At 55.8% G+C, this 17865-nt stretch overlaps 2 pseudogenes; both read left to right on the top strand.

Moving 5' to 3' along the window:
- Positions 1-1527: 1527 nt before the first annotated feature.
- Positions 1528-17865, top strand: part of LOC139033549 (melanoma-associated antigen 1-like) — a 149894-nt pseudogene continuing 133556 nt past the window's right edge.
- LOC110148616 (heat shock transcription factor, X-linked member 3-like) lies at positions 10766-12284 on the top strand (annotated as a pseudogene).

The following is a 17865-nucleotide window of genomic DNA, read 5'->3' as shown; positions in this document are numbered from 1 at the left end:
GATGCAGCATGCTAACTCTTAGTTGCTGCATGTGCAATCTAGCACTCTGATCAGGAATCAAACCTGGGCCCCCTACATTGAGAGAATGGAGTCTTAGCCATTGGACCACATGGGAGGGCACTCAGTAGGGCTTCTGTCTATGGGACACACTGGTTCTATCTAGCTTGCCCGAGCTGTGTCTAGAGACTTTTAATTTAGGTGCTGTTTCAGCTCCCAGTTTGCAAGAATCAACAAGGAACCCATCCCTCGCTGGTGATGGGAGACTTCCAGCGTGGAGCCAAGGTCCACTGGGAGATCAGTGCTTGTGTGCCTTAGATGCAGACTTGCTTGAGACATAGCAACTTTCCCGGTAACCACATGGCAGACTTAAGTGTCAGGAACCTCGCCACCTCTTGTACCTCCCCTGAGTCCTCACTGCCCCGTGAGGCAGGTGCCCCTACAATTACCCATGTGGGGAAGCAGAGGCTCAGAGTGGGTGAGCCAGGCAGCTGGGGATCAGCAGGGCTGAGGTGCCCACCTTGGGATCTCCTCACCTGAGCCCTCTCTCTCACCCACTGGGCTGGGCTCCTGGGCCCTGGCTGGCTGACGCCTCAAGGTCAGAGGCATTTCTGATTCTGGAACTCTCAGGAAGATCCTCATCCCCAGGAGCAGAGTTGGAGTGGTGGGCATTAGTGGGGTGGGTCGCCCATGTGGGCCACCCTGCATGGCTGCCACTTTGATGTTAGAGCACCGGGCCCAGAGCAGGATGGCAACTGTCACAGCCTGGACACAGAGCCAGATGGAAGTCCCATGGACGGCGGTCACGGGAAAGGGAGCTATACTGTGTGTGAAGGCCCAGGGTGACTGCCCCTCCCCACGTGCCCGGGACAGGGGTGTGCAGAGCAAGGCTGGCCTGGGGTGGACATGGGCAGACTATGGAGCCCAGACGATGGTGGCCTGTCCTCCTTCTGTGTCCCCGGGACCTCAGCCAATGCCTCTACAGCCCCCACCTTGGGGTTCCTGCAGACCGATGGCAGGGCCCAGAGAGGGTCTGTGTGGGGGACTGGCTGCCTGGCCAGCAACAGTGCACAGAGGGCCAGATGGCTGTACCCTTGAGCATGGACCCCCTCCTTGGATGAAGCTGTGTTTGACTGCAAGGTTACCAGGCAGAACCCTCAAAGCACATGTAAACACAGAGGATGGGCTGACTTTGAGGGTCACACGTCTGTCAGTGTGCATCTGCCTGGCCCCAGGACGCCAGGACCAGAAGGCTGTGCCTGGTTTACACAAGGACTTGGCCTGAGAGTTCACGCCTGTGCACAAGTGTCATGGTGCCCACTGCCATGATGAGCGTGGACCAAGAGGCTGACACGCCGACCAGCCTGGGTGCAGCCAGTCCTTTATTATGTCACTTAATGACTGCCTTGTGATGTCAGCCCCGAGCAAGCAGAGACCTTTGGTGAGGGACTGAGCACCCTTGTGAGCCTGGACTGCTCCTGGCCACTGTACTGTCCCTTTTCCAGGGAAGAGGGATGCACCGCAGTCCACATGGCTGTGGACAAGGAGGGCCCCATGATGCACAGGGTGCCCGACTTCGGGGGGCTTCGCTTTCTTCCAAACAGAGGGGCTCCAGCCCTCAGCTCAGGGAGCTGCGCTCCTCCCTGTGGACCTTTCAGTTGCCCTGGCCTAGCCCGTGCCCATGGGCCACCGCAGCTTCAAGCTGCTGCTGGAAGAGAGACCTTTCCAGGCTTTGAGTGAAGAGCCTTTGTTGAAGAGGCTGCACACCAGAGTGTGGTGCCTTGCCTGGGGGGAGAGGGCAGCCTCCTCTCCCTCCACTTTCCCAGGAAGAGGTGGACCATCGTCAACAGTCACCACTTTGGTCCATCTGGTGGGAGGAAGATGCCACTTGCATAGGCATCAGTGAGGAGCTCTTCAAGAATATTTTGGAGAGGGTGGGCTCAGACAGGGTGTTTGAGACAGACTGTATGAAGAGCTTCATCTGCCAGCTTAGCCTGTATGGATTCAGCAAAGCATGCCAGAATGTGCTCACCTCCCTCTGCCTGACCAACCTGCTCACAGAGGAGCCGCCTGTCTGTGTCTTGAGCAAGCTAAAGGCAGGGGAGTACCTGCTGGGCCCTGGGGGCAGGGTGGGTGCCAACCTCAGAGCCGCCAGGGATGGTGGCAGGTCTGCCGGGAAAGCTATGTGTAAAGACAGGACTGGGGACTGGCATATGGTCCCTGGGGGGAGCAGGTGGGGAGAGGGGTTTGTGTGCCTCTATGACTCCCTCGTGGCTCAGACCTGAAAGAATCCACCTGTAAGGTGGAAGACCTGGGATCCATCCCTGGGGTGAGAAGATCCCCTGGAGGACGAGGAGAGCATGGCAACCCACTCCAGTATTCTTGCCAGGAGAATTCCCATGGCCAGAGGAGCCTGGTGGGCTATTGTCCATGGGGTTGCAGAGTCGCACATGACTGAGTGACTAAGCACATGACTCCCACAGCTGTGGAACAGAAGTCTAGTGCAGGGAAGCACAGGTCCTCTCCTGGGAAGTGTCCTGGTCAGCCGAGGAAGTGCAGGCCAGGGGTCAACACCTGCATAGAAAGCAGAGAAGCTTCTGCAGTCTGCCCACTGCAAATGTCAAGTCCCCTCTCTGGGTCTTGTATCAATACTCTTGGGCCACTCTGAGTCATTTTCCAAGTGCGAGAGGCAATGTTGAGTTAGTGAGTGTTGAGGATGTGCAAGCTGGGACACTGCCTCCTGTGGGACAGGGTCCCACTTTCTCCATGAGGCCTGGGGATGGCTGGGTGAGAGCATCCAGGGGTCTAGCCAGGAGGGTGCTGGTTTCAGTAAGCCTTATGAGAATTGAACTTTGCTATTCTCTCTCTCTCTCTCTCTCAGTGAACCCCAGTTACAGTTCTGCTGCAGTCCCCTGTTTAAGAGAGACAGCCCACACCTCCTGGGGAAGATGAAGAGGAGAGGGGGCATTAAGTCTGCATCTCGGCAGGTGGAGGGCAGGCCGGCAGCCCTGGGCATCCCTCCTGTGCCCAGCACAACACAGCCACAGGACGGCCTGTCACCTTGGCCTGAGGGTGCCCAGGGGACTGCGAGCCACCTGGAACTTACCCCTGCCACCATCCTGGCCAGGACATATGCTGCCCCTGCTGCTGGTCTGGGGAAAGCTTCCCTGCCCCTCTTGATGGGTACTGATGCCTGGCAACCCTAGGGGACACAGGCTTCAGTCCCTCTGGTACCTGTCCTGATGAGGTGTCCCTGCCCATTGAGGACCTGTGGCTCTGCTTCATCTGGCCTCCTGCCCAGATGGCTCCTTCTGTGGTGGTGGTGGGCCCCACCACTGTGCTCACCCAGATCTTCAGCCTGCCCCTTGAACAGCTCCCAGTGGCCATGCTGGTGCCTCTGTGAATCACCTTGATGCCCACTGTGGCTCAGGCCCAGAACCCCTTATACTACTGCTCAAGCAGCCCCTCTTTCCCATAATCTCTAGCCATTCTTTCCTGTAATCCCCACTTCAGGTGCACCCCAGAGGACCCCAAATATGCACCCTATTCAGACATATAGAGGCGGCCCTGTGGTCAGAACACTGCAGGGCAATAAAGAGCCTGAAAACATGAGGGATTTCCCGCCCAGCATGCATCTTCAGTACCTCCATCCTGAGCCTGGCTGAGTATTTGAGCCCCTCAGGCAGCTGCTTGCTCAGGAAGGTAAGATAGATGGCCTCACCCTCGCCACACTGCAGGCACCTCATACACACCTGGGGAAGCCCCTCAGATGCTCTACACCCACTCATTAAAAAGAGCCGTCAAAGGCTTGACAAGAGCCTGGTGGAGTGGCTTCACAGGCACAGGGACACTGTCCAGCAGGGTCCTCACTTGACAGATGAGGAGAAATTAGGCCTCCCCTTGTCAGGGGCCCCAAAAGAGCCTTTATTGTCCTGAGATGCACAGGGCTGGAGCCTGTGGTCCCTGCCCAAGGCATGCGGGTGTTCAGTTTGGGGACTCGCTGGTGTCTGGACAGCAGGCCCAAGGTTTGGCTTCATTGCAGGGACTGCATTTAGTGACATTTTCTTGTTTCTCTTTTATTTTCCTTTTTCAGCTGAGCACACCGAGGGTGTTATAGCTCAGCACCCTCTGCTCGCTGGGGTGTTCAGTTTATAATGTGTTTTCCCTTAAAAGAGTGTTTTTCCTGAGGAGCATAGCAAATAGCCCTCCAGGGTCACGCTGCAGAGACAAGGGCTCTGAGGTCAGGTGAGGGGAGAGTGCACACACCAGTCCACTGGAACTGGAAGGCTGGGTCTCCTTTGTTGGCAGTCAGGCACAGGCAGAGGAGGCCCTGAGAAAGGACACAGGGTGGCACAGGCCAGGGCTCTGTCAGCCCCAGAACTGAGCTGCCGTGACGCCCGACCAGGCTGCTCACTTCCAAGCCAAAATGCAGACCCTTATGAAGGTTCACTGCCTGCAGAACGCCTTAACTTTTCATGTTCCATTAGCTTTTTTTGTCTTGACTCCTGCATGTCTCCTGACCTGGAATCACATGCAGATGTTGCTATTTAAAAACCATGTTCCCAGAAATCTCAGCATGTGTGGCACCTGCTTACCTGTAAATCTATAGAGAAAGCAGAGATGGACAGATTGCAATCTCAAGTCATCTGCTTGTCACAAAAGGCAACTTTTATTTACAAAGTCAAGGCTGCCTGACATCAAAAGAGACCCATGTGGTACTTCACTCCCACCACTCAGTCCTTGGTAGATTTTGACTGATGTCTGCAGAGTGAAGTGGCTAAGCACACGTCCTCTGGGGCCGGGCAGAGTCAGTAGCCTAAAGTCACACAGGAGTGGAGGGAGGGATCATGGCCTTGATGGGCTGGCCCTGGACAATCAAACTGTCTCGAGCCCCACACATGCCCGGGTCACCAGAAGAGAGACCAGGCAGCTCCAGAGGCATGGGTTTAGTTCTGTTCCCTGAGGCTGCAGAGGCAACAGTGTCTAGGAGAATGGAAATGCAATTCAACCAGACAGCATGTCTCAGAGAGGGGGCCTGCCTCACAAGTGCTCCATCTAGGTAAGGGTGACCCTAGAGGCCCAACCTGGCAGACCCCTGGGAACCGGTGATCCATGGCCAACTCATTTCCCACCGGCTCTGCCCAAGCCTCTCTTGGCCCAGTGGTCATCTTGGGTCCTCAGTGGCTCTTTCGTCCCCTGGGCTCCCTTGCTCTGTCGTTTCACAAAGGGAGGTGCCATGGCCAAACAGGGATGAGGTGGGGAGGCTGGAAGAGGCTGATTTCTGGATGACAGAAACAAGGCTTAGCCTGCGGTGAGCAAAGCTGGTGGTGCTCTGGAGTGACAGCTCTCCTTTGGAGGAACTGCTTGGGATTCCGTGGCAACTGTCATGAGCCAAGGCTCTGGGATAAATCGAGCTACAAACCGGCAAGGGAGGCTGACAAGACCACATGGCCTGGGTCTTGTCCACACCTGACCCCACAAGCAAGGCCTGTGACTGGGCAGCAAGGTGCTCACTCATCCGGTGAGCCTCTGGAAAGGGAGGGAAGGTCCCCGTCTCCAGGATCTGATGTCTCGGCCAGGGAGCCCCCCAAGGCACCGAGCAACCCCCCCCCCCAAGGGTGAACTCTGCATGCTCCCACCCTCAGCAAACCTGGGGATTCCCAAGGTTCGATCAGGCAGCACCTCTGGCCTCTGAGTGGTGCTCTGGTGGGTTGTAGGTGGGCAGGTGGTGGCCAGGCCATCGTGGGAGTTGGGTTGGACTGCAGTAAGGCTGAGCTCTTGGCCCTCGGGGCAGGGCAGTACGGCCACCCACCCTCCTCCCTAATGTCTTTCCTTCCTGTGGGAAGAGTCTAAAGTCACCCGACCAGTGGGGACTTAGAACCCACAACTCACAAATTCTTGGCCCCCAAGAGCCCCTCTGGCACAAGAAGGGCCACTGGGGCGGGGAGGGTATCCGTTCAGACCAGTGGAAGAGAGCCACCAGGAGATGACCCTGGAGATACTCCAGAGAGGAGTGTGAAGTCACTATGAGCAGCCAAGGCCATCTCCAGGCTGCGGAGTTCTTGCTAACTCACCTGCCTCTGCTCACCCTCTTCAGCTAAAACAACATCATTTATACAAAAGTTTCTGAAGTGTGGTTACACTGAGGAACCCCCATGGGAAGGTGAGTGGTTCCATGTGCTTCCCCATGGTCATGGGCACAGCAGCCCCCCATCCAGCATCTGTGCTATTACTGCAACCTTCTCTCAAGTGTTAACGAGGCCCCCTGCTGAGACAGGATGTGGGGGTCCAGTCACTCCATCCAGTGGAACCTATAGAACACAACTCGACCTCAACTGGGACTCCTGGAGGCCCTGGTCCAGGCTGCCAGGCTGAGACCCCACAGCGCCCCCTCACTTCCTCAATGAACTCGGGGAGTCAGAGGCTTGGTCTTTGGGACACAGTCTCACATGGGCAGAAGGAGGTGCCCATGTACTCTGAAGACTTGAGGTGAGGACCAGAGGAGACTGAGGGTCCATAGCGGATGCATATGTGGCCCTCCCGACAGCCCTGGAGGAACAGGGAGCACAGTGTTCAGATGTAACCTCACTGATCCTGATGGGAGGGGAGAAGTGAGGGCCTGGGTCAGGTGCCCGGATTCAGGTCAACAGAGTAAAGGAACCCAGTTGTGCTAGGAATCAAGGTAGAACCCTGAAGGGGGCTCTGGGACCCCAGGGCATCCACATTGTCAATGCTCTCAGCCCTGGGAGTCCCTGACAGGGTTGTAGGAATGAACCCTCTACTCCCACTTGCCTCTCAGGGGTCCTGGATGGGGAGGGCCTGGTTCTAAGGGGAGTAAAGTCAGGGAAAGATGGTGGTGCCCAGATTTGCTGGCAGTCAAAGTGAAGAGGAGGAGGAGGGTTGAGGACGGCTGGGGGCATCATCTCAGCTCTGGGAAACTCTGGGCATGGAGCCCTGACGTCATGGCCATGGACTCTCCCTGAGGGTCTTGGTGGAGTGACGGCCTTGGTGTGAGGGTCCCACCTCCAGTCAACACAAAGGACATCCCAGGAACTGCCAGGGCTCAAGATGAGGACCTTGAGGGAGGACACAGGGAATCCCACCAGTCCTGGCACCTGCTGTCAGCCCGGGGGCAACCGTGTTGGCTGCAAGAGCACAAGGTCTCAGGGACATTGGAGACTTGATATAAGGGGTGAGGCCTTATAGATCGGAGAGGAGATTCTTAGGTTCTGAAGCAGTTTAGGTGAGGACCCTGAGGGAGGACTAAGGGGACCCCTCAAGAGGAGACTTTTAAATGGCCTGTGTCAGACCATCCCGGCTGTGTTTCTCAGCCGAAGCCCGTGGTCCGGATCTGTTCCCCTCTGTCACCCCTGTCTGTGGTTTGATACCAGGCACCATGCTCATGGTTGAGATGAGTGAGCTGAGAAGCCAAGCAAGCCCGAGGAAGACCTTCAGGACCCAAGCGAGGCCCAAGGCCCTGTGGAGGTGCAGCTCTTGGGGCCTGAGGCGGGGAAGGCTGCATCCCCCTTGGCCTCCTCTGCCCCTGGGGAGGGCAGCCACTCTGCCTGCTGTGAGCTCCTGTGGGGTCCGCAAGCCTAGGCAGAGACCAGCAAGTGGCAAGCCATGGCGTTTCTGCTCAGAGTCAACCAAAGTGCTTTGAGGGCCTTCCCACCCCTGTCTGCAGAGGTGGTGAGAGAGGAGGAAAAGGGGGCCTGAGTCAGAGCAGCAGCCAGGCAATCCTTCCCTCTGTGATTGAAGACTGAATGGATAGCCTCCTCAGAAGTGAGGGCCTGGGCCAGTTGGCAGAACCGCTGTGTAGCATCTTTGGGTTCCTGTTCTCTACAATGACATGGAGATTCATCTCTGTTTTCTTTAGAAAATTTCCAAACTTTAATAGTTCAACGGAAGGCTAAATAACCTTTAATGTCCTAGTTTGTGAATGATGAGGATCAAAATGTGTTTGTGGTTACCCAGTTCAAGTACAGGAGTTTTGCTCTTTTGTAAAAGAGATTGGGCACTCTTCCATTTTGATTTGTGACCCTGAAAGGGATACATTGGAATTGGAATTAGAACTGTTTTGGAAACGTGAGCTTACTTAGCAGCAATATTGATAGGTGAGATTTAGATAATAATAATGGTGATCCTAGTGGATTCATGTTTCTGTCCTTTGGGGCATCATTTCCAAAAACTAAGTTATCTTTGTTTATTTGGATTTATCTGGGTTATTTAAGGAGGTAGCAGGCAATTAATCTGAGCCCCTGCCCACTGGCTCATTTATTCCGAAGACCTTCACAGAGCCTCTGCTCCCTGAAAGGCCATGTTAGCAGTGGGGATACTAGGAGAAGCAGGACAAACCCCACTCCTAGAGTGATGGTCTAGGATCCAGAGTCACAAGAGTAACTTGGAGAGACATCCTCCAGTCCCATAGAACAAGGCAACACGGGGCTGGGCAGTGGGGCTCCAGGAGGAGCACCCCGGGGTTGGTGTCTGAGCCAGGTCACTTTGGGGCTTTGGAAAGCTGGGTTCCTTCTGTGAGGGGTGATTTTGATGAGGCTGGGTGGTGGCACCCCTCAGTATTACATTGTGGCTTGGGTGTGATGGGAAAGTCTGAAAGGGATTATTGCTGTGAGGTGTCCTTTTGCATCTTGGATAAAGCCCAGAGACATCTCTTTCTGGGTCAGGAAGGAAGAGGTCCTGGCTCTTGTCACATTGCTATTGACCACAGGGGTAAAGGGTGTGTTTTCCACCCATATCTGCAAGGAATCCTGCAGAACTTTGGTCACACTCCCTTGAAGTAATGCCCAAGAAGTCCATGGAACTGCACTCTCTTTCCTGGTACCGGGGATCCAGAACCTAAGGTGTTAATGAGCTTTAAATGATCCCTTTTTCTAATTGGCCATTAATCAATGACTTGATCTTTGTTGGGGCTGCAATGAAGGAATATAATAGTTTGGATGGAAGATAGGCTGGGACAGAGACAAAGAGTGGTTCTTGCTTTTCCTGGAGCAGCTTTTTCCTGCTGAAACACTCCTCAACAACCAAATTTAACAGTCCCTCTAACTGAAAGTGGGTTCTCCCCTTTCAGACACCAGGCCGTGGCCCTCACACTGGGCAAATGACCCTGCTGAGTGGCAGAACTGGGAGAACACTGTCTCTAGGGGGACAGTACCATAGGGTCCTCACACATGGGCCTCTCCAAGGTGCCAGTCTGTTCCCTACACCGTGATTTTGAAGAACAGTGGCCCACAAAGGTCAGAGAAGACACATCTCCAAACCCACTTCCCTATCGCCCATGTGCAGTGAAAACAGGTGACTCTCACTGGAGTTTTGTCCACTCCCACACCCGGGCTCTCATCCATTTTCAAATACAGGTAGACGGGTGCTTCCTCTAGTCACATCTAGCTCAACAAGTCAGACATGTCTCTGGGAGTTAGTGTCTGTAAAGGAGGCCCCTTGAAAGGCACCTAACCAGTGCCAACAAAATCATTCGATGTACCTGCCATCTGGGTAAGGAAGAACAGGTCCACAGTGGTGGTGGAGACAGGGGCAGGGGTGGAGAAGATCAGAGCTGGCCTCGGAGAAGACCAGTGAAATGCTTGTTTTCAATAGAACAGGCTGTACCTTGAGCCCCCAATCAAGTCCTTCAAAGGGCAGGTATCCACGGACACCCAAGTTGGACACGGGAGGCCAGGATCAGGGGTAGCAGAAGCCCAGGCAACCCACTGATGAAGGAAACAGTAATTTTGAGGCAGCCTCCAAAGAGACTGAATTCGAGGCTCTGGGCAGGGGATAGGAGGAGCACACACACAGGTGTTCCCAAAGTGAGGACTCTAGGGTCACGAGAGCTGTCTTTATGGGAAGAAATGGAAACTGAAGACAGCAGCCTGTGATCTGCAGTGGGATGGCATCTGGGGGTGGGCAGAGCTCGGGAGGCTGCAAGCTCAGCAGAGCACCTGGCTGGGCCCTCCTACAGGGCATCCTGGGGAGTCTGTGTCTCAGGTGCTTGGGGAACAGTCAAGTGGAATGTGAGATCCCTCCACTGTGCTGGAGTGCAGCCCTACCCTGGGGAGAGCCTGATCTGGGTGGCAGTGGTGGCAGGACAACAGGACTCTGACTTTGGGGCCATCTGAGAGGGACAGACCAACCGGAGGCACCAGCCAGAAGACAACAAAGCCAGAAGAGGGGCAAGGCCACAGCTGGTGGGGTGGGGAAGTGGGACCACCAACACAGGCTAGGATAACCAGCCTGCTATGGATCCTGTTCTGGGAGGGGCAGCTGCCAGGGGCCCATCTGACACCTGGGATCTCTCTTGCTGGTGGCCAAGCCAGGACTCGCCAAGCCTGGCCCTTAAGCAAAAGCCAGCCACAGGCCTGCCCATTGGTAGGGAGGGGGGTGGAACCAGGGGCACGTTTGTCAACCCATCCAGGGCCTGGATCCTTGAAACAAGGGGCCTGGCCACAGATGGGAGCCTTTGCAGGAAACCTGAAAGATACTTTTCTGTATTTTCAGACAAGAGACAAGCTGGGGACCCCATCTCTGTCTCCATCCCTGCCTCCCCCACACTGGGCCAGGGCTGCCTCTCCACATCACCTCTGGGACATTATGAAACAATTAAGGGGGCTGACCACTTAATGGGCTGCCTGGCCTGCGACACAGATTCTAGAATCTCCAGAGATTATTTATGGGGCGCCCCAACAGTGGTCTGAGACCCTTCTGCCCTGAGCATTCACTGCTTGGGTAGAGAATGCTCCTGAGCTAGACTGGCTCCATGGCTAGTCAGATTTCCCATGAGGCAAGTGCAGCCCTGCTGACCCCATCAACTGATGGGGATCCCATGGCAGGGGATCCCTGTGATTCTTCCCTAGATTCAAACGTAGAGTCAAGGGAGGATCTGGAGAAGTAGGGTGACCAACCCGAGAGCCCCTATCCAGGCCTCCATGACAATTTGCCCTCACAGGGCCCAAACCCAGAAATGGCCAACAAGGAAGAAAACGATGCCGTCCTCGGGCTGTCCTTCCCCAGGAAGCTCTGGAGGATTGTGGAGGATGCAGCATTTACCTCTGTGCACTGGAACAACGAGGGATACACGGTGGTCATCAGGGCAGATCTCTTCTAGATGGAGGTCCTCCAGCACAGAGGCACAGACAGGATCTTCGAGACAAACAGCGTGAAGAGTTTCATCCGTGAACTGAACCTCTATGGTTTCAGTAAAATCCGCCCTTCGTGTCACTCTGCAGGGAAGAAGACGATGGTAATGTAGAGAGTCCTTCTGGGGAGGCTAGACTAGATAAGCTGAGTGCTGAACGGGTTTCATTTCCCAGGGGGACGTTGTTCTCATGAGAGGGTGGTTAAGGAAAGAGGAGACACAAGGTCTGTCTTGTTCCACCACCCCCCTTAGACAGGATCCACAGGGGTGACTCCAGACCCTGAGGGGCCACTGAATGTCAGGGACCGCCAGGAACACCTCAAGTGAGGATGGCCCCGGGGCAGCTCTAGGTAGCAACATGCTAAGGCCTCATAACCTGCCAGAATGAAGAGACTTTGTCTCTATACATAGGCATGGCCAGGATGGTCATGGGGAAGAGGGCGGCGAGGAAGGCCTCTTCTCCCCCTTGCTGTCTAAAGTGATTCATTTTCTTTCAGATCTATCGCAACTCCAATTTTCAGAGAGACAAGCCTTGCCTCCTGCAGAACATCCCAAAGAGAAAGAAGCGAGTGGTGGCGACCAGACACTCTCCTCGACTCCACCACAACCAGTGCACTCAAGAGGCGGGCAAGAAAGTCCAGAAGGGAACCCCACCTGCTCGCAGAACCCTCAGCCGATCATTTGTGCTCTCTCGCCTTTGGTCTACGGGCAGTGTAGCTGGGCGGGCAGGGGCAAACCATCTCCCCAGCGAGCAGGGTGGCCCCAGTGGAAAGGGCATGTCCAGCAATACCACGTTTGTACCCCCAGCTACTTCTGGAAGGGAGAGTACAGGGCAAATGCCCGAGAGCCCCCCTAAGTACCCAGATTATGATTCAGTGATGGCTCTGTACAACACCTGTCACTCCATCCTGACGGCAGCCCTTTCTAGCACAGCCCCAAACGAGGCCCCTGAGCCAGAGGAGGAGCAGGGAGAGTACATGTGTGTCCTCTGTGAGCATGTCAAGGACAAGCCCAATCTGTGATCTCTCAGGTTCTTAGGGACACTCAAAAGTACTCTCTTATAATCAAAAATCGATTTTTGGCCCTAATAAAGTGGAGCAAAACTCCATAAGAGTAAATAAAGAATGAATGAGAACCATGAGCCTGTGTTCTTTCTGTCTGCCCAAGCTATTCACATAGCACAGGGTGAGCTGGATGAGGCTGGAAGCCCACGTCCCATGCAGGCTTCAGTCTGGTCCCCACGGTCCCTTTTCAATGGAAGCAACATTTCACATGTTTGGCCAAGGGTCTGGTTCACTAGCCGAGTGCTGAGGCCAGCCCAGGATGGGCAGGTCACTGCTCAGCTGATGGCCCAGCCGGGCTCCTGACCTTGGGGGTGTCACCTTCCCTGAGTCACGCACCCTGAAACAGAAGGGACTCCTCCTGGGTCCCCCAACGATGCCACAAGTTTCTGCTCAGCAGCTGAGCATCTCCAGCTGTTGATCCAAGGGCCTCCCCCCAAGAGGCTGACCAGAAAGCAGGGTCACCCCACCCGCCAAGGGCCTTGCAAACACATGACCCCAAACCCAAAGACAAGGTTTCCACAAGGTGAACACCAGCCCTTGTCGCTCTACCCTCACAGGTGTATTTAGGAACCTGTCTTTGGACGTGAGGCGGCCAGGCACCGCATATAACACACATGCTCTGTGAGCCAAGGGACACATTAGAAAAGAGCAAGGGTCACTTGCAAGGACAAACCACATCCTGTTTCTGGGCCTGTGGGCATCTCTGCCTGCCAACACTCAGCCAAGCCCCCAACCTTCCCCATCACCCCCTGGTCACTTTTCCAACATCGGGGAGTTTGGACCAGAACAGAGAGGGAAAAACACTAACCGGTTTCCTAACAACACATTTCTCTCAACCACCCAGACCAGCAGGGCCAAAATGAGTGGCGATGCCCTCTTATAGTGAAAGTCAAAGTCCTGGAGACTCACACTGAGTTCCGAGCAGCACCGCACGAGGAGTGTCCCAGACCCCCAATCTGCACCAAGTTGGCAGCACACCCAACGGTGGGGCCAATTCAGATGGAACTAGATGGGCACGTCCAGGGCACAGCTGTGACTGGACAGTGTCACCATGCGCAGGTCTCTTGGTGACCTTCCTCTCAAGAGCCCAGCCTGGACAGGTCTCCTGCCCAAAGGGGATCAAGTGCTCGGCGATGTCCACCTGAAAGATGTCCTTCCCGCCCCTCCCAGGGACGGGCTGCAGCAGCAGGTGGGGCTTGGCAAACACAGTCAGGTACTTCTGGAGAAGGTCGGGTAGCAGGGCTTGATCCTCCAGCTCCTCTACCGCATTGGGATCTAGGTTTTCTGGGCACAGCAAAGTGTCCCCAATTTCCACGAGACCTATGTGCAAAGATAGGACACAGAAGGGGAACAAGGTGATTCAAAGTCATGCCTGCTGGAGACTAAGACCGTATCACAGAGGAAACCCGAGGTGAACTGGGTCTTCTGGATGAGCATTTTCAGATGGGCTCACCTTGGTGAAGGGAATTCGGTATGAAGTCAAGCCAGTGAGGGAGCGAAATGAAAGGGAGAGGCCTGGTGCTCCACAAACCCACCAGGCCACGGGCAGCTCTCAGTCTGACCACTGCAGGCCACAGGGACAGAGCAGGAGGGTTCTGGCAGGGTCCAGCAGACATCAGGTCCCCAAGGGATTTACCAGCAGATAAGTGTTGCTTTGGGGCCTTACCTCTGGGGAGTCAGGGGGCTTGCTCAGGCCTAGCTGCTGGCAGTGTGGGTATTAAACCCAGGCCGGGTGCTTTACTGACTCTCATGGTCTCTGCCGGGCACACAGACACACGTGGGGACACACACACACACACACACACACACACACACAAAGTGCCATGTGCAGACCTGGATCCGCCTCTGCTCAGAGCACAAACGGGGACTGAGGCCAGGGAGGTGGTCAGGCACCTCATGCCTTTGTCTCCCAGCCAAGGGACCTGCACTGTCCCTCTGAAGAAATCTCAGCCCCTCCCCCACCAACTGGTTCAACAGAAAACAAACGAACACAAACAAACGATTGTTTGGGAAAGCAAGCTGAGATCCAGGGCAGCACCTTGGGGGCATGCAGGCAGCGTGGGGCAGGGCCTCACTTGCCTGCGATCACTCTAAGGCCGAACTTGTCCCAGCAAGGCCTGGATCTGGGCTGGGCTAATCCCCAGCCTCTGCTCCAGCAGCTCCTTCTAGGCCACATCCACCCAGTCCCAGTGTGCGTGTGGACGGCCAGGGTACAGTGCCAGTGGTCACATAGCACAGGCCGCCACTGCCTCTCCAGGGACTTGACACCATTTAAGATGAAACCGGCAGAAGGCTGTCAGAAGGACAGACAGCTGAACTTCACCTCCTGGGGCTCCCAGGGCCTCATGTGGCTGCAGATACACAGAACCACAAAGGTCAGGAGCCTGACACAGCAGCCTCCAAGCTCACAGCCTGTGCCGGACCTCAGCCCCACATGGCCGAGCATCCTCCAAGCCCGCTGACACAGAATGTGGAGGGGGGGGGTCAGAGAGGTCTGGCTCTTTCCATCTGTCTCCAAGCAGTCCACTGATAGGGGAGTGGTGACCCAGAGGACCCGTCCATCACATGCAGTCTGTGGGGAGGTCAGCAAGGAAGAGGGCAGGACAGCGGGAGAGAGGCACGTGGTGAGTTCCAAGTCAGAGGGCACCAAAACCCTGGAAGCACTGAGGAGGGAGGGTGGGTTCCCTGGCTTCACAGTGCAGTGACCAGGCTCTGGTTCACTCCCAGCACAGACGGGCACTGTCCTGGCCTTCGCTTCACCCACCCCCAGGCCCTACCCCATCCATCAGCTCCCGGGCCCTTCCCTGCCCATGCTCTGCATATACCCCATCTTAGACCAGGGCTGATGAGGGCAGATCTGTGCTAACCAACCTGGCCTCGGTCCTGGGGCTGCCCTGGACCTCAGACGGCCCTGCCAGGTATCTTTCCCACGCCTTTGGGAGTCACCTTCCTCCCAGCCCTTCCCACACCATGGCCTCCACTGTCATCAGTTGCTCTGACCCCTTACCCAGAGCCTAGAGAAAGAACAAGAAGAGAAGGAACCTCTGGGATGGGTGCACTCCCTGTACCAGGGCCTGGGACAAGACCACACAGGGATCACAGAATTCAAACCTCAAATAACCCACTAGGTTACTGTCACCTCATTTGACACCTGAGGAGGCACCGAGGGATAGAGAGATAGCCCATGACTGCAGGGGACCTGACCACACGCACCTCCATTCTCACTTCTTTCCTTGTACCTGGAGGGTGGTCCCTGTTCACTGGAGAGGGCTGGAGGCAGAGGAGCAGAGCCGTAGGCCTGAACCTCATCAGGGTCTCAGCACCTGGCTGGAAGCCTCTGTTTCCACATGGCTGTGAGGATGGGGACATGGTCCCAGAGGCACCCAGCACAGAGCCACCCAAGCCTTTCCTTCTCTGAGCACAGCAAAGCCACAGTTCTCACAGGCCCACAAGGCCCCACGTGATCTGGCTCCTACCCTGGCAGCCTGCTCTCCTTGCCCCTGGATTCACCCCTGGTAGCCATGAAGGCCGTCCTTCCATCCTTGGAACATTCCAGTGTGTTCCTACCTCAGAGCCTTTGTAGGGTGTGAGGAGTCACATCATGTCCCCTCAAATCCAGGTGCTGGAGTCTCAATCCCAAGTACCTCAGTGTGACCTTACAGACAAAGGAAAGGTCTTCACAGAGCTGATGGGAGTCAAGTGAGTTCAATAGGGGGGACCCTCCCCTAACAGGACGGCTGTCCTCTTACAAAGGACATATTTAGAGACAGACAGGCGCACAGGAGAACTGGGGCGAAGAGGAAGGTGGAGCTCTCCAAGCCCAGACACTCTCACCATGGCCAGCAACACCCTGGAAGAGAGAGGGGAAGAGATGGGACAGACTCTCTTCACAGCCCTCATGACAGCCAACGTCAGCCAACACCTCGACCTCGGCTGCCGGCCTCCTGAACCAACAAGATTCGTACTTTGAGCTACCGGGTGCAATCCTGATGTGACTGTCGGCAAATGAAGCCAGAGGGTCGGCCGTGTCCTGACATCTCTCCGCCAGGGCAATGGGGGAGTCAGGGGATGTCTTCTCCAGTCCCAGGACCTCGGGTACACTCCTCCTCGTCTGCACAACTTCATGTGTATGTTTTCACCTTACATGGTGTCTGTTTACATCTCCCAGTTTCAGAGGTCCAAGTTACCAATGCTTCCCCCTGATGGAAGGGAAGGGAAAACTCATTCTGCCAATATAGCCCCTCAAAATGACCACACACTTACTGAAGAGCCATGCAGGAGGAGGCCCAGGGCAAAGGACACACACCCGAGGTGCTGACACACACCAGCAAATGGCCTTCTGAAAAGGCGTCCCCCATTTCCACTCCACCAACTACAGGCAAGGGTGTTATGTCCTCATGCCCTGGCTGGCACTAAGCATCATCATTTGGTTGAACCTCTGCCCACCTGCTGGGTGACAAAGAGTTGCATTTTTCACTGGATCTGACTTGGTTCCCAGGTAGCCTGGCTGGCCCCCGGGGCTTGGCCATTGCTACGTCTTCTACTGGGGTATGTGACTGGATCCCAGGCTTGCCAGTTTCCACCATTCAGTTTCTCAGTCAACTCATCCCCTCCTGGGCGCCTCAAAATCTCACCAGTGTGGGTGGAAGCCCTGAACAAGAAGGCCCTCAAGTACTTCTACCACTCGAAGCAGAGGGTTACTGCTTGGTGGCCTCAGGAGAAAACACACTTCTGCCTGCTTGACTGGGCACCTTCACCTGCACGAGGACCAGAGGAACAGGAAAAAAATCACGTGACAAAACACCAAGCTTGGACAAGCCAGCACGGTCTTCTCCTCAGCAGAGGCCTCATACCATAGGGACCCAGGAGGGCCCAACTGATGTGAAACACACATGCAGGTTTCCTCAGGGTGGGTTCTGCTCATCACAGCAGCTGGCCTGTCCTCACATGGCTGGGACAGGGACCCCACAATGCCTCAGCCTGCAGCATAGAAACCCATCCCCCAGGAGTGATGGTGATTTACAGCCCAGGAGACCCCCACAAGGAACCAGAGAAAATGACTCCTCTCCTGTCACTGCCACTCTGGAAGGATCCAGGGGTCACCATAGTCAGTTGGCTGCCCCCATGGACTCGTGGTTGGGCCCCACCAGGAGGGGAACCGTGAGCAAGCAGCTGAGCCCTGCAGGGTCAGGCCTGGGCCGGGTTGGCTCGTAGGGGGCGGGTGGTACTCGCATGAGGTCACAGTCCAGGGGTGGAGTAGGAGGCTGGAAGGAGGTCGAGGACACCTTCACCTGTGTCCCAGGGCATTACCAGGACACACAGGAGGAAAGAAAGCAGGTGGGGACTGTGGCCATAGAGGGGACTTGGAGGTGCTGCTTGGCCACCTGGCAGTCACTCCTGGTCCCAGAGCCTGGAAACCCCTGCCTGGAGGCACCCTCCGTGCATGAAGCAGGTCCCCCCTTCCTGCAAATACAGCAAGTCGCAGGTGCTTTAGGATGGCTGGGCTGCGGCCACTAAGCAGGACAGTGGTCCACCACTGGGACCGAGACTGCTGACAGCGCTGGCTGGCCTCAGCCACATCACGCCCACAAACACTGACACCTGTCATTTCCGGTGTGCATGGCTGCCTGTACACATACAGGTACGCATACACGCATT

Source organism: Odocoileus virginianus, unplaced genomic scaffold (genome assembly GCF_023699985.2).
Source record: "Odocoileus virginianus isolate 20LAN1187 ecotype Illinois unplaced genomic scaffold, Ovbor_1.2 Unplaced_Scaffold_16, whole genome shotgun sequence".
In the NCBI taxonomy this organism is placed as follows: domain Eukaryota; kingdom Metazoa; phylum Chordata; class Mammalia; order Artiodactyla; family Cervidae; genus Odocoileus; species Odocoileus virginianus.
This window is presented reverse-complemented; position numbering and strand designations above follow the sequence as displayed.